Raw genomic sequence first — 17,411 nt, forward strand, 5'->3', positions numbered from 1 at the left:
CAGACATTCATTCGTTACCTCAGATTGAGGTATTTACTAGGTGTGATAAATGCTTCTTTTTTCCATGTTATTTGCTTAAATAACCTTTACATGCAGAAAAGGCATTTAAAACACTAGATATTGCATGTTTTTCCTTTATCCAAGGCTTTTTCCCCAATATATTTTGGGTGGTTAGAGTTACTGAAATCTATTGTGGGAAAAAAGTGAGGGTTGCGATTATTATCACAAAGCTTGGAATTCCAATCCATGTGCACACTCCTGTTTTCACAGAGGTAGTCTTTTGGCCACCAGCTTATAATTAGGACCGAAGAAGTTCCTTGGTCTGAGTTGCAAGGAAATTCCTTCAATGGATTCTTCATTGGATTTACCTCTTTGTTTCTCTCAATTCCTTTTGTATCATGTTGCATAATCAATAACTATGTACTGTCATCCCTTTTAACCTTGTACCTACATGAGTGCACCTTTGGATATTGTTACTGTGATCTGTATATTATTAAATACTATTGTTCTATTATTATATAAAACATGTTTGCAAAAGGGCTATATATGTATTACACAGTGGCAGTAGCCACTGTGTAGTTATGTAGGAGTCAAAGTTTCCATATAAAGAGTATGTTTTGTTTCGCTACTAACTTTAGTGCCATTTGAGGAATCTTTACAAAACTTTCCAGAAAAGAAATAGTTCACGCACCTCAGCTCCTTCCTGGAAAGTTTCAGGGTGATCCACCAAACAGAGGCCGGGTTAAAAGGGGAAAGAGGGTCTGAAAACATCTTTTCCACATGCAATTCCCGTAGGAAAAATTATAAAACAATACTGAAAAAATGACTGAACGAATTACACCAAATTTGTCAGAAAGCTATTTACCCACAAAGGTTGTTTTTGTGATTTTGTGTAAATCTTTTCAGCCGCTTTAGAGAAATTATGCATATGGATAAGATATCTTTAAAAATGTATCGATATCTATTACACGTGAGCCCGTAGAATAAAACATCAAACTGAGTGATGTGATTGGTGGTCTCAACATGAAGGAACATTTTGCAGCCTCTACTACAGGGCTCCTGAAAAAAAAAAAATATATATAGGGGGTCGGGTAGAAAACCCTTGTGGGGACTTCCAGAGGGACCCTACATGTACACGAAATGAAAATAAAATGCGGATTATCACGGTACTCCAAGAGCCAGTGCTGCACCCCAAGGGTAAGAGCTTGTTTGGGGTGGGTGGTTGGCAATCATACAGCTGGCCTCAGACTAAGCCCTGTGGCCAACAGCACACCATGCACAGCTCACCAAGAGGTTGGCCGGCCCACGGAATTTGGCTGTAGACATATCATAATGAGATATTAATTTTCATTTTTAAAAATACAATAGAAATTCTTTGAAAAAAATCAAAGGTTAAGTAGAGTACTATGTAGGTATGGTACCAACATTTTTCACTTATTAAAAAAAAAAACTTTAGAACTGCACTGAAAAAAAACCTACCATATTAAAGCCAAAAAAGCGATTAAATTTGTCAGTTATTCGTAAATGACATAGGAGTAAACTGCACAGCTATTATGAATCACTTATGACCTCCGATAAAATATCACTGATGATGTCTGAAATCTACATCTGAAAACTGTGCACGGTGGGAGGCTGGGCACCCACAAGGTGTTGGCACCCCTACACACAGCAATGACATCTTACTTTACAATTTTAGACAAGCATTTGCAATGCAATAGGTCTCGCATTATGGAATGTTTGAGCTATTGGCTTGGCTAATAATAATGCAACGCCAATAGATCAAACTTCTAGTAATGCAACACCTATTGCATTTGCGATCACTTACGCGATAGCAAGGCAAGTCCTTAAAACGTGAGCTGGCAAAGAAATTAAGGAAGAAATTGAGCAACAGGAAAGGAGAAGGCAAGAGTGGTGCAAAGAGAAAGAAGTAAGAGTAAAAGTTAAAGGTAGGGAGAATGGGAGTAGTCTGTGAAAGGGACAGAAGAAAACATAAAAATAATTGTGGGTAAAGAGAGAAATGCTATGAGTGGCAGGTGTGGCAGAGATTAACAGGATGGACAAAACAAGGGATACGGACCGAAAAGGGGGGGGGGGGGGGGAATACAAGGAATGAGTTGTGTAGCACATCGAAAGTTGGGTCGGAAAGGAACAAATTGGCAAAAAGATATGCAGTGGGTGGTAGGAAAGGATCTCAAGTCAGGTATGAACCATAGTGGGTGTGTAGTGTACAATGAAAGAGAAAGGGAATACAAAACAGAAACACGACATTCAATACCATAAAACCATTCACTTGGGAAAAGAAAACAAAAATATTAAACAAAAGCATTATACTGTAAAAACTGTATGATTTCTGTGCATAATTTAAAGACAATTATAGAAGATCTTCAACTTAATATTACGCGGAACTTTTTGGTCTATGTAGCCCAAAACAGATTTTAGTAAGTGTCGTATTAATACACTTGCTGCAGTTTCTAATAAGGTAAAACTGAGGAATAAGCAGCTCTGCCACGCTTTTCAAGTCTATTCGTAGTTAACTGCTACAGTACATTTTTGTCATTGCATTCTGGGAATTGTAGTCTTGTTTATCTTATTATAGCGCTAAGACACCAAGCCCCAGGAAGTAAAGAAAACCCCTGTACTGGAGCTGCTAGTCACTCATGCCCCAGGGAGACTACGCAGCTATTAAAGCATTTTGTCAAGAAAAAGATCATAACAGCAACCCCTGGATTAAAGATGAAAGTAGCCACGGATTGGGTTGGAGAATATGTTGCTGGAAGGGAAGAGCATGAAAATGAAGGTGATGCATAAAAAAAGCAGGCATCAAGCTCCATTAGAACCTAAAGGAGATGGTAGGGGCTGCTCACATGGCTCCTGTCGAGAGTAACTGAAATGGAAAAACTCATTACATGGCAGAAAGGTCAATTTGAACAAAAAAGGGATTTGTGTGTGACCTTTCATGCGTGACAGTAGTCAGAGGTGTCTCAAACCCATCTGTTCGTGTTAAGCGTGCAGGAAAACATTACCCACCCATGCCCAATTTTACTTCTAATACAGAATGGACTCTGAACTTTTTGTGTTTTTAAAAAAAATTAACCTCTCTGTTTTGAATACACCTATTTTGGTTTTAGCATCGCTGCCTGCAAATACAACAGAAGAGGAGCCAATTTGCTGCCAAAGCAAATGAAATGGGAATATGTTAATTTTGATGTTGTCACTGACGACCTTGTAAATCATCCCGATGTCACGTGCTCACTTGCAACCAGCTTCAAACGCGAGGTATGGGAAGAGCTAATCAGGGGGGCTCATTAGCGGAGCACAGCTGCTGCAAATGTGGTGAATGAAGTGTTGACGAGGAGTATTAGGCCATAACTAATACACTAAAGTTAGTTTATCACCGCGTACCACATCAAAACACAGTTTTCATCATCACAGTCCCCGGAAGGTTTATTTTTCGTTATTTAAAGAGCATGTTGGAAACCTTTAGCATTCCATTCGACTGATTCTGCGAGTGAAAGACAATGGGGGTGGGGGAAACACTCCACGGAGGATAAAAAAAACGAGAGATGAGAATGTAAAGAATGAGGAAAGGGAAGAGGACAAGGTGAGCTAATGAGGATGCAAAGGTGAAGCGATGTACAGTACTGCATGGACTGGAGTGAAAAGAGAAACAAGCTTTGGCAACGCGGCAGCGAAAGTGAAAGTGATTGCAATCGCGATTACGATTGCGTGCAATGGAGGGCGCTGTAGCTTTAGGCCACGGCAGCACTTTGAAAAAGCCTGTTTACAAAATGTCTCGGCCAGATCAGCGCAAGCGCTGGATCAGGCGAGACCTAAAAAACTGAAGTTCACTGGAAAAAAAACAAAGGTTAAAGCAAAGGTTAAGGTGAAATCATAGCTAGGAATTTTAATATCTTACTTTACATTAAAATAAAACATTAGAAGTTCTCTGAAAAAAGCAAAGTTTAAAGGAATGTTATAGTTAGATGAATGTGTCAGTTAGACACAATGATTTAAACTACAAAACCAGCAAAATTCAACAGTTATATTTATCTCAAGTAACTATAACTTGTGCCCTAAAATTACTATAACTCACACCCTTACCATGCACTGCTTGTACCGTCACATATTACACCACTCATTACGTGTTCAATGATTGGTTTGATAGCATGTTTTAAAACATTATGTTTTAACTGACATTTCCTTTCACCTAGTTATAACTTCAATTTAACCTCCGCTTTTTTCTATCTATATATCTTCACTTAAAAAAACAAGTCAATGTGAGATTATAGTTAGGTGTGATAACAAGATCTGCTTTTGTTTAAAAAAACAAACCCTAGAAATTTACAGAGAATAAACAAAGCTTAAAGACATGTTATAGTTAGCTGAATGCGTCAGTGACAACATTAACATTTTTAGCTGAAACAAAATACAGAAATTCACCAGTTATTGTTAGCAGAGCTAACTATAACTTGCAGTCCTGCCATGCACGTCTTATGACCTCACATATTACATCACTCATGACATGTTCTATGACATTATTTATTACATCGCAGATGACATCTTAAATTAAATCATTGGTGACATGACTGATGACATCATCCAAGCTTCTTTTGTAAACATTACTTCATAAACTAGTATGGCAATTGGGGCCTGAAACTGGGTATAACATAGCTCAGAATAATATGAGGCATCATTAATGCCATCTCAGATAAATTATATTAGAAAGTATCTACTAAGAACAGTGTACCGTCTATCTAGTACTTGCCAAAAAATATACTATTTGCTTAAAATAACAAAGGCCTGAATGTGGTCAGGATCATACTATCTGCAGCTTTGATACTGTGGTGAAAGCGTTACAGATAACTCTTCTTTTGAAGAAAAAGAAGCACATGCACATAGGATAGTACATGGTGCACACAGTATTCTGTGTTATGTAGACATTGTCATGCTGAGACAATTCTGTCTAATAACTCAAGGCTGCTCACAATACTTAGTATCTACTAGGTAGAATCTTTGCCCTGTTGGAAACATTTTTTTGCAGAACCAAAAAACTTGTGTGGAACATATTGGACACAAGTTGTCAACTGTCATCTGCACACAGAGTTACTCTTCAATACATAGATTTATAATTTGATCAATACCGCTACAGATCTATGATGCATTAGAAGCAGATGAGTTTTGTAAACAGTTGCAATCAAAAAAGAGGGTCCCTGACATTGACATTAAAAGAGAAGAAACCGGGGAAGGCTTAAGCAAGAAAACTGAAAAACACAACTGCTCCAATAACTAAAAAGTAGACAGTGTGTCTCCAAAATTAATACACCATAAGTCATATCTTTTCATGTAATATTTTATTCATAATCTATAACAATAATAATACTGGTCATGTACATGATCCGCTAATAATATTTACATTTACATTATATACAACAGTTTTCATATATACGCCAGCATCATCGTGAGGATAAATAGGACATAAAACACAAACCTACTTGGAAAAAACTGTACAACAAATTACACACTCACACCTAAACATGCTTAACACCAAAAAGACATATCCAGACAGGAATTTTTTTAATGCACAATTATATGATCAAAATATTTTTTTCACATATTAACATTTTTCAAGTGATTCTATAATCATTTAATTTGATGCATACAAGTGTTTGTTCACTGAAATAAACAGAGACAGCAATGCGCCGACACGCATTTCGGTAAAATCTCTACGGAAGAATAGAAGAACAAAACCTTCATCAGGGAGCTATCTGTATTGAGAATACGGTGGCGTCAGCCAACTGATATGAGTTGAGGACCTCAAATTAAATCTCTACGAAGCTCGCAAGTAGATTAATGAGTTGATCTAATTGATTCTGACCACTTCAACGGAGGTACCAGTATTGAACCAATGGTTATTTTCCGTAAAGCTGTAGCATCACGTATGGGACAGAGTCCAGATGATAAGAAACAATTTAGCAAAAAATGTAATATAGGACACAGAGGTGAGACATTGATAATAAAAGATCTTGGTCCGCAGCAAATCGGAAAAGGATCTGCCGGTCTTGCTGCGGACTGATATTATTTCGATCATATAATTGCACATTACTAATTCCTGTCTGGATATGTATTTTTGGTGTTAAGTATGTTTGGGTCTGAGTGTGTTGTTGTATTGCTGTTGTTGTAGTCTGACTACTATGGGAGCAAATTGGCAAAAGGGAAATAAAGCTCCCTGGGCCGATCAGAATAATCAGTATTTTAATTAGTGCTCCAAACCATCTAGATATACAAATATTTTTTACACTTAATTTCTAAAATGAATTTACCTCAAACCACAAAAAGCGCGATGTGTGGACTAAGCTCTAGCATCTGCCAAATTTTGTGTAATTCCTCTTAGCAGGTTTTGCTGTAGCCCTGCCTCAAGAAGTTGATGGGAAATGCTTGGAGATTTCTGTATTTTGGAAACCCCTTTTTTATAGCCCCCCCCCCCTCCCCCCCTGACGGATCACCATGAAACTTTCCATGCAAAAACTAGTCAAAAGTAGCACCTTTTTGGAAAGTTTTGTCAAACGGGCCACAGTTATAAGCTACACAAAAAAGCTTTTCCTATGGAACAGCTGACCTAACTATAACTGCCCACTAGGATATTATCTATCTATCTATCTATCTATCTATCTATCTATCTATCTATCTATCTATCTATCTATCTATCTATCTATCTATCTATCTATCTATCTATCTATCTATCTATCTATCTACATATATATATATATATATATATATATATATATATATATATATATATATATATATATATATATATATATATATATATATATATTCAATGAAAAAACCAAAGGTTTCACACATGTTATAGTTAGCTTGACATTTCACTCGTAAAAAACCAATGAAATTCCCCCGTTATAGTTAGTTCAGCTAACTATAACTCGCGCGCCCGCAATGCACTACTGATGACGTCACATATTACATCACTCATGACATGGTCACTGACATCACTCATGACATCACTGATGACATCTCAAATGACATCACTGATGACATCACTGATGACGTCATCCTTGTGACAGAGTGGCAGACCTCCTCTTCCCCTAATATAACCTTTGATACACACATTCAAAAATAGAGACTAAAAATTTCAAAACAATGGACATACCAATACCAGTTACAACAACCTCTTCAGTAATTCTAAGATCCACATACACATCCACTCATTCACCAACAGTCCTATACAGTCACTCATACATGTACTCACTCATCATATTTACTCATACACCTATACATCCTGTTACACAATGCCACTCATCCATAGAGTTACTCACACACATTGTCACTGATGCTAATAAAGAATCAAACATACATTTACTTGCATATACAGTTATACACACACCACCACACTTACTTCTACAGAAACTTACACATACTTAGTCTTTAAAACAATCACTTATAGAAACACATACTTATTCATACAGGAACTCTTTCAATCTCTCACTCTCACATATACTCACTTATATACACCAATAGTCACATATACTAGTTTAATAGATATGTAGTTACTCATAAAGACACTATTGAGACAGTCATTCACTCACTAACACACCCATACACACACTCATCCACCCATACAGTCCTGCACACATGCTGTCTTCAACACATACAAAGAGTGAATCACTCATTCATGCACCTATGCACTACGTAATACCCCACCCCGAACCATACAGACACTCAGACTGATACTCAAAAAAACAACTAATAACCTATATAGACACCCATGAAGCTAATCACCAACCCATGCAGCCACTTATACACAAAGTGAGAGACTGATACAGATATTTTCATATTTAAACATTACTCAGTAAGCCATGTATTCACTATGATACACTTAATCAGTCAGTTACACAATCAATTTTTCAAAAACAAAGCATCCATTTAGACACTTATATACCCATTTATTCTTCCATTGACCTTGAGATAGTATATATATTAAACTTTTTTAATTTTCAGAAAAACACACATTCACTGGATGATGTCATCAGTGATGTCATCAGTGATGTCATTTGAGATGTCATCAGTGATGTCATGAGTGATGTCAGTGACCATGTCATGAGTGATGTAATATGTGACGTCATCAGTAGTGCATTGCGGGCGCGCGAGTTATAGTTAGCTGAACTAACAATAACGGGGGAATTTCATTGGTTTTTTACGAGTGAAATGTCCAGCTAACTATAACATGTGTGAAACCTTTGGTTTTTTCATTGAATTTCTAAGGTTTTTTAAATGCTAATTCCTAACAATAACCTGTGTGAAACCCATGGTTTTTTCAGTGAATTTGCAAGGTTTTTTAAATGCTAATTCTTTTTTTTTTTGTTTTTTTTCAATTTTTTTAACATATTTTTATTTTAATTTTCTATCCTTTTTTAAAGACTATGGTTAAATTTTAAAAATTCTACAATATATTTTTTATTTTTTCCATTTTTTTAAACTAAACAGGTAAGATTTATTAGTATAACATAGTGGTTTTTTTTTCCCCTTTTTTTTTTTTTATTATTTTTTTAACGTGCGCGTACGGTAAGCGCACGTCTTGCTTTTATAACGTTATATTTCTACGCTGTTTGCGTTCATTTACGCAATTTGCGTAGACGTACGTCACGCGCGCGCAGCGCGTAACGCGTACGCTGCACGCGCATGTTACGCGGAAGTGAAGGGGCGTGCCTGTTTTGCGCATGCGCGCGTGCGCGTGTCTTTTTTACGCGCATGCGTACTTTTGCCGTAAGCGCTCCGTAAGCGTAACGTACGCGCACGGTGGGTCATGTGATCAAGAAACACAACTTTTGATTGGTTGAAACTACTTTCAGTTCTAGAACTCTCCTACACCACACCCATTCCCCTCATTTCTGCTTGTGATCCCTTAGGAGAAGGAGCTGAGTTGTCTTTGTGATACGATGGCAGAACAGCAGAACTCTTCTGAGAGTGAGGCTAGCAGCACTACCTTGAGGCAGAGAAGGAGGAAACAAAAGAGTTCTTTCATATGGGAGTATTTTTCTTTTCCAGAGGACAAGAAAAAGGTAAATGCACCCTTAGTGACTTGTAAGCTTTGTGGCCGTGTACTTTCAAGAGGGAATCCCAACAAGAAGTATTCCTTCGGGAATCACACCATGTTGAGACACCTTCAAGATGTACACGGTAGGACACATGCTCGACATACTGAAGGTAACCCTTCAGTAAGTCAACCAAGCACATCCACAGCAGCTCAGCCTGGTCCATCATCTGCAGGGCCGAGTCCATCTTCGGTAGGTCAGCTGAGCCCTTCATCTATGGGGGGAGCATCTCCTTTTTCTCGTCCTCTGGAAACCAACCATCGGTTTGCGAGGGTTTTAATTCGGTGCGCCACTTGTCATGATCTAATTTGTCATAGGGAGACCAGTGTTGCCCTAGTGAACAATTTAATAGATCAGCACATTTGTCGTACCGACTAATATTCCCATTCTTTCTTTCCTCTGTCCCTGCATGAACACAACGGCTCTTTTAAGAGCCAACCTTACCTTTTAACTTTTTTTTATATATTACGGTACGCGTAATTTTTCTTTTTTAAAAAAAAAAAAAAAACACTAAAAATCAATTATCACATTACAAGGTCCATGAGAGACTACAATGATAAACTGAAAATGTGATTGTGGAGAAGTGGAAAAAAGGGACCATGAAATTTTTGACTTACCATACCCACTCAAAAAATTATTTATTAATTAAAATTTAATTTTTATTGTTTTAAAAATGGTTCAAGTTTTCGAAAATTTTCTATCTCAATCTGTAAAAAAAAGAAACAAGTATTAATATTTAATAAAACATTTTATAATACAGTACACATATTTACATATTTTCCTTACAAAATGTTTTGCCTTTTTTTTGCTGTTTTCAGAATATATTGCATTTCACTATGTATTTGCATTACTGACTGCAATCTCAAACCCCACTCGGTTGTGAATACTGTGCATGATTCCACAGGATAAGCAGCTGGCTGTGTGCTAAGAGTCTGCTTCTGCACAAAAAAATAGCTCCCCCTTTACATCTAATGCAAATGTAAAATCACCAGAGCAATACGCAATAAATCTCTGCCTGTAATTCCTCTTTGCACACAGAGTCATGTTTTCATATTAGTCAAAAAACAAAATTTCTTTGCCAATTTGAAAGCACACTTACTACTCTTTTTTTTGGCAAATGATAAGTACTTTTACAGTCTGACACATTATGAATCCACTTTTTAGATTTTTAAAAAAGCACATGTCCAAACAACATTTTCAGACCAGCAACATGTGTAACCTGGGTGACTGAGTACACTCCAGCAAGGGCAACCAGCCTTAGTGAAGCTGAATGTATTTGCATTACTGACTGCAACCTCAAACCCCACTCGGTTGTTTATACTGTGCATGATTCCATAGGATAAGCAGCTGGTTGTGTGCTAAGAGTCTGCTTCTGCATAAAAAAATAACACCCCCTTTCCATCTAATGCAAATGTAAAATCACCAGAGCAATACCAAACAGCTTTCTGAGACCAGCAACATGTGTAACCTGGGTGACTGAGTACACTCCAGCAAGGGCAACCAGCCTTAGTGATGCTGAATGTATTTGCATTACTGACTGCAACCTCAAACCGCACTCGGTTGTGAATACTGGCATGATTCCACAGGATAAGCAGCTGGCTGTGTGCTAAGAGTCTGCTTCTGCACAAAAAAATAGCTCCCCCTTAACATCTAATGCAAATGTTAAATCACCAGAGCATAACGCAATAAATCTCTGCCTGTAATTCCTCTTTCCACACAGAGTCATGTTTTCATATTAGTCTGAAAACGTAATTTCTTTACCAATTTGAAACCACACTTACTACTCTTTTTTTTGGCAAGTGATAAATACTTTTACAGTCTGACACATTTTAAATCCACTTTTCAAATTCTTAAAAAAGCACATGTCCAAACTGCTTTTTTAGACCAGCAACATGTGTAACCTGGGTGACTGACTACACTCCAGCAAGGGCAACCAGCCTTAGTGATGCTGAATGTATTTGCATTACTAAGTGCAACCTCAAACCCCACTCGGTTGTGAATACTGTGCATGATTCCACAGGATAAGCAGCTGGGTGTGTGCTAAGAGTCTGCTTCTGCATAAAAAAAATGCTCCCCCTTTACATCTAATGCAAATGTAAAATCACCAGAGCAATACGCAATAAATCTCTGCCTATAATTCCTATTTGCACACAGAGTCATGTTTTCATATTAGTCTGAAAACGTAATTTCTTTGCCAATTTGAAACCACACTTACTACTCTTTTTTTAGGCAAGTGATAAATACTTTTACAGTCTGACACATTTTAAATCCACTTTTCAGATTCTTAAAAAAGCACATGTCCAAACAACATTTTCAGACCAGCAACATGTGTAACCTGGGTGACTGACTACACTCCAGCAAGGGCAACCAGCCTTAGTGATGCTGAATGTATTTGCATTACTAAGTGCAACCTCAAACCCCACTCGGTTGTGAATGCTGTGCATGATTCCACAGGATAAGCAGCTGGGTGTGTGCTAAGAGTCTGCTTCTGCATAAAAAAAATGCTCCCCCTTTACATCTAATGCAAATGTAAAATCACCAGAGCAATACGCAATAAATCTCTGCCTATAATTCCTATTTGCACACAGAGTCATGTTTTCATATTAGTCAAAAAACGAAATTTCTTTGCCAATTTCAAAGCACACTTACTATTTTTTTTGGCAAGTGATAAGTACTTTTACAGTCTGACACATTATGAATCCACTTTTCAGATTCTTAAAAAACAACATGTCCAAACAACATTTTCAGACCAGCAACATGTGTAACCTGGGTGACTGACTACACTCCAGCAAGGGCAACCAGCCTTAGTGATGCTGAATGTATTTGCATTACTGACTGAAACCTCAAACCCCACTCGGTTGTGAATACTATGCATGATTCCACAGGATATGCAGCTGGCTGTGTGCTAAGAGTCTGCTTCTGCAGAAAAAAATACCTCCCCCTTTCCATCTAATGCAAATGTAAAATCACCAGAGCAATACCAAACAGCTTTCTGAGACCAACAACATGTGTAGCCTGGGTGACTGACTACACTCCAGCAAGGGCAACCAGCCTTACTGATGCTGAATGTATTTGCATTACTGAGTGCAACCTCAAACCCTTAAAGTATTCCTTATTTATACCAGTACACCTTAATTTATCGTGAAAACATAGTCCATATTATTTTACATGTTCCTCACATTTAAATTTCTCCCAAAACAGAAAATGATAAACACAACTTCAACAAAACGAATTCCATTTCTATTATTAATTTCTTAATTTACCATATACATCCCCTCTCAAACTCTAAACTCACCTTTAAAATTAGTTAGTTGTGAAAGAAATGTGGCACTCAAACAGCAGATTATCAGAGCCAGGATCTCTGTTCTGTACACCTCTCTCCTCTCAGCAGAACCAGATAATGGCGAACTTTCCCTCTCTTTTTCCACACATATACATGTAAGTTTCAAATCTCAGTGCTTCCCCCTTTTTTTCAAATGTAATCACACATTTCTATTGGTTGAAAACCAACCCTTTTCCAAAAGTACCCTTCCCCCAACTTGACTTCTGCCTAGTACCCTTCCCCCAACTTGACTTCTGCCTGCTACCATAGCAACAGCTCATGGAACACTGCTGTGTGGAGTTAGGTCAGAAGTTCGCCATACAATGTTTCATTTCCAAAGAGCAGGAGTGCTTGACTTTTCAAACCTAACAGCAAATCCATAGTACTGTTCTTTGGTAACACATTTTTCTGTACCAATACAAAACATGCTTCTATAAATTTACACATACAGCCTAGTTTTTATTCTAGAATGGTATGAAACAGCCAATCAGTTCTTTTTTTTATAAAAAAAATATGTATGCCTCCATTTCCAAACTGTCTTTCATTTCTTTTTACCATTCTACTGAATTACACCTCCTGAGTGCATCCAGTTCTCCTTTGAAGATGTTCACAGTGTGGATTGTAGGGCACAGCTATGTCTTCTGGAGTGAAAAGTATGCAGAGAAAACAGATATGGTGAGAGACCTTGCTTTGCCAAATGTAGACATTAAATGGATTGGTCAGAGAGGGTTAAAGTGGCACCAATTGATGCCTTTGGTGAAATCCTTCATGCAAATCCAACACCCTGACCTCATAATAGTGCACTGTGGTGGCAATGACCTAGGCACTTTGACTGGGGTAGGTCTGGAAATGCTTATGAAGGAGACCTTTGCACAACTGTTTTCACTTTTCCCTAAAACTGCCTTTGTGTTTTCTAACATATGCCAAAGGCAAAAATGGAACTGGTCCAATCATTTTTGTCCACAGATTGACAAAGCAAGAAAGCACGTCAACAAATCTGTTTCTGCTTTCCTCCGTGACTATGGTATGGGTTCCATTTACCACAACAACTTGCGTTACGACATGCAAGACATTTATAGAGGAGATGGTGTACACTTCACTGATGAAGGGAACAGAGTCTTCCTCTTGAACCTTAGACTCTGCATCGGTACTTACTTGTAGGTACCAATAAAAAATCACTTCATAAACACAACGACTCTTTTTAGAGCCCCCTAATATTTAAACACTTAAATCTGCATTTCATTCCTTTTTTTTTTTTTTTTTTACCGTACGCGTACGGTGAGCTTACCGTGCACGACACTAACTGCGTAAAGTGCGCGCACGGAACGAACTGCGTTAAGTGGGCGCGCACGCCATGAATGGCGTAAAGTAACTTAGCATTTAAAAAAACGTACAAATTCACTGAAAAAACCATAGGTTTCACACACGTTATAGTTAGGAATTAGCATTTAAAAAACCTTGCAAATTCACTGAAAAAACCATAGGTTTCACACATGTTATAGTTAGCGGAAATTTTACTGATAAAAAACCAATGAAATTCCCCCGTTATAGTTAGTGCAGGCAACTATAACTCACGCGACCGCAATCTTCTGCTGATGACATATGTGTCTTTATGAAAAAAAAATATTTGTAATATATGTATAGCTAAAAATTTATGGAAGAAGACATGGGCAAATAAGTGTCTAAATACAGTATTAGCATCAGCAGAGGATTGCGGTCGCGTGAGTTATAGTTGCCTGCACTAACTATAACGGGGGAATTTCATTGGTTTTTTATCAGTAAAATTTCCGCTAACTATAACATGTGTGAAACCTATGGTTTTTTCAGTGAATATATATATATATATATATATATATCACCCAATCCCCTGAACAACTCCAAAGGATGACGACGCCTTGTCCTGGCTCAAACTAGTTTATTGTGCAGTCAGCCGGTTGTACGCGTTTCGCCTGACCTGCAGGCTTGATCACCAACAATGAGTACAAACTTTGATTCATCATTTACATACTTTTCTTCCGTGCTCATGACAAGTCACGTGATGTGACTAAAAATGTAGTGTGTTGAAAAACAGACTCGTAGTTTCAACGGGAGAAATAACCATTATGCTTTTAACTTATTAGCATTCGATCGTTAATGCACATCGTGACACATTAAATAAAATTAAATTGAATTCAATGGCCTGGCAAATACATTATCTTGTCCTAAAACAGTCAATACAATTGTAAGCGAGTGCATAATTCATTCAATCACTAAAGAAAAAAGTATAACTCATTAATTAACTAGAGTTAAATTCAGGCATATATATTGACTCGCCCAAAATTAATCATTACATGCAAGTGCATAATTCATTTCCTCTTGAATTGTTCGCTGAGTCGGGACTATGCAGATATGTAAGCTACAGTTATATTGCTCTCTAAACCCATGTGGGTTTTTCTTAACAGAGCATAGATGTCTATATAGCAACCCGCTTGCTATGGCATGCAACTTTCACAATTAAACCCAAGTGGGCAAAAACATTTTTTTTCAACGCGAATGTTACGATTCTCCCTTGACTACTTCTCAAAAGTGAAGTATACAGTGCACAAACTAAACCATATTACAAAAACAGCTCATACATATAAAACAATAACGAGGGGGATAGCTGCTATAATCTTGTATGTATATACAATATTCAGGTTCTTACAGATGTGTTATTAGGTCTTCCTCCATATTAAGACCTGTGGGGGTTCGTGTGTTGAGTGCAAGAATGTAGCATGACTCAAGTTTCCTCAACTTTTTCTCTCGATTACCCCCTCTGACGTTTGGCGGTATGCTGTCAACGACAAAATACGAAAGGCCTGTCTCTTTCTTCTCATGATGAGATTCAAAATGGTGTGCTACGGGGTAGGTCTTATCCCCATTTCTGATGGCCCTCAGGTGTTGCAGAACTCTCTTGTGAACCGGATGGATAGTGCTGCCCACGTACCGCATGCCACAAGGGCATTCCAGCACATATACAGCATAGTCCGTTTTACATGAGTAGCTGCCTATGATCTTCTTAGATCTTTTAGAGAGTCCTAGTGTATAGGAGGTGGTGTTTTTGCCATAGCTACAGGCCTTACATTTATTACATTTCGTGAAGCCTACTCTTCTCGTTAACCAGGCACTGCCTGTTGGACCTTGTTTTTTAGATGTTATCATATTAGAAACCAGCATCTGCTTGAAAGATCTAGCCTTTCTGAAAGTCAATTCTGTTTTTTTCTGAACAAGTTTACCTAATAGGGGATCATTCCGAATTAAGTGCCAGTGTTTGGAGAGAATGCTCCTAATTTGTCTATGGCTTTGGTTATAGGATGTAATCATCCGAATCTGGTTGCTTTGGATTTTTTGTCAATTGATTTTACTTCGACTCTCATTAAAGAGAATATCTTCTCTAGTTCTCTTTCTGGCTCTTGTTATTGCATGGTCAATGACTTCGTCTGCATACCCTCTGGCCTTAAAGCGGTTATACATCTGGGTAAGCTCCTGTTCAATTACTACCTCTTCACTGCAATTCCGAATTGTTCTTAGACTTTCCCCATAGGGGATGCTTCTAATCAAACTGTAGGGATGAAAACTCTTTGCATGTAGCAAAGTATTGCTTGAAGTAGGTTTCCTAAACAGTTTGGTATGTACTTGCTCATCTTTGATGTAGATCGTGAGGTCAAGGAAATTTACTGCAGTTTTACTGATTGTACTTGTAAAACTTAAGTTTAGGTCATTGATTTGCATTTTGTCAATGAAGTTTTGTGCTGTGAGTTCCGACCCCTTCCAAATAACGAAAAGGTCGTCGATGTATCGACTCCAAAGCAACACGTTTTTATCCCATTCTCTCTGGTGGACGACTCTGACCACCTGCTCCTCCCACCAGCCCATATGCAAATTCGCATAGCTGGGGGCGAAGCAGGTGCCCATCGCCGTACCGCAGAGCTGGTGGTACAGTTGATCATTGAAGAGGAAAAAGTTATTTTTCAAACAGGTCGAGATCATAGAGAGCAACATTTGAGTATGTGACCATAATTTGATTGGGCGGCTGCCCAAAAAGTGCTTCATAGCTTTAAGGCCATCCTCATGCCTAATGCTGGTATATAGCGTAGCCACGTCTATTGTAACCAGCAAAAGATCGTCTTCCCACGGGAGGTCATAGATTTTTTTCAGGAAGTCTCCCGTGTCTTGGATAAAAGCTGGGAGAGTTCGCACAAGGGGACATAAGAAAGAATCAATAAATTTTGATGTATTTTCAAAAGCCCCCCCTATGGCAGAGATAATAGGATGGCCTGGGGGGTTCTGTATACTCTTATGTACTTTTGGGATCAGATAGAATACCGGTACAACAGGTTTAACAATTTTCAAAAAGGCTAGTTCTTCTCTAGTTATCAAACATTGACTATACATCCATAGAGTTGGTCATTGAACATTTTAAAACTCGAGTGCATCAAATTGTCATTGATCTTGGCATAGTTCTTAGAATTATTCAGTTGTTTGTGTGCCTCTGCGAGGTAGCTACTCCTGTCCCACAGTACAAGGTTACCTCCTTTGTCGGCATTCCGAACTATGCAGCTGTCATCCGTTGCAAGTTTATTGATCAGTGCAGTGTACTCTTGGTGGTGCTTAGTCAGCGTTTTATGTTTGACACTTGTGCATTTTTCTAGATTTTTTAGGTCGTTCATCACTAATTCATTGTAAACGTCCACCGAGTCTCTGGTAGTTAATGGAATAAATCTGGAAGGTGGTTTAAACTTTGTCGGATCACTTCCCCCGTTGTCAACTTCCTGCTGTCTGGCTATTTCTTGCGCCTGACTAATAGACAGATGTATATCTGTTGTATTAGTAACTGCAGCCTGATTTCCCATAGATTCAGATACCTCATCCATGGGTCTTAGGTTGAGTAGCAGATCCATATCATTCACCGCTAGACTTCCAGGGTTGACATCATCCAACGCTCTAGACTGAATAGGACG

At 38.1% G+C, this 17,411-nt stretch overlaps 1 protein-coding gene across 10 annotated transcripts in view; it reads right to left on the reverse strand.

Moving 5' to 3' along the window:
- The window catches only part of LOC146866846 (scavenger receptor cysteine-rich domain-containing protein DMBT1-like), a 1,139,300-nt gene that overhangs the window by 853,389 nt on the left and 268,500 nt on the right, over positions 1-17,411 (reverse strand). The window lies entirely within an intron of this gene.

This window comes from Triturus cristatus, chromosome 1_2, assembly GCF_964204655.1.
Source record: "Triturus cristatus chromosome 1_2, aTriCri1.1, whole genome shotgun sequence".
NCBI lineage: Eukaryota > Metazoa > Chordata > Amphibia > Caudata > Salamandridae > Triturus > Triturus cristatus.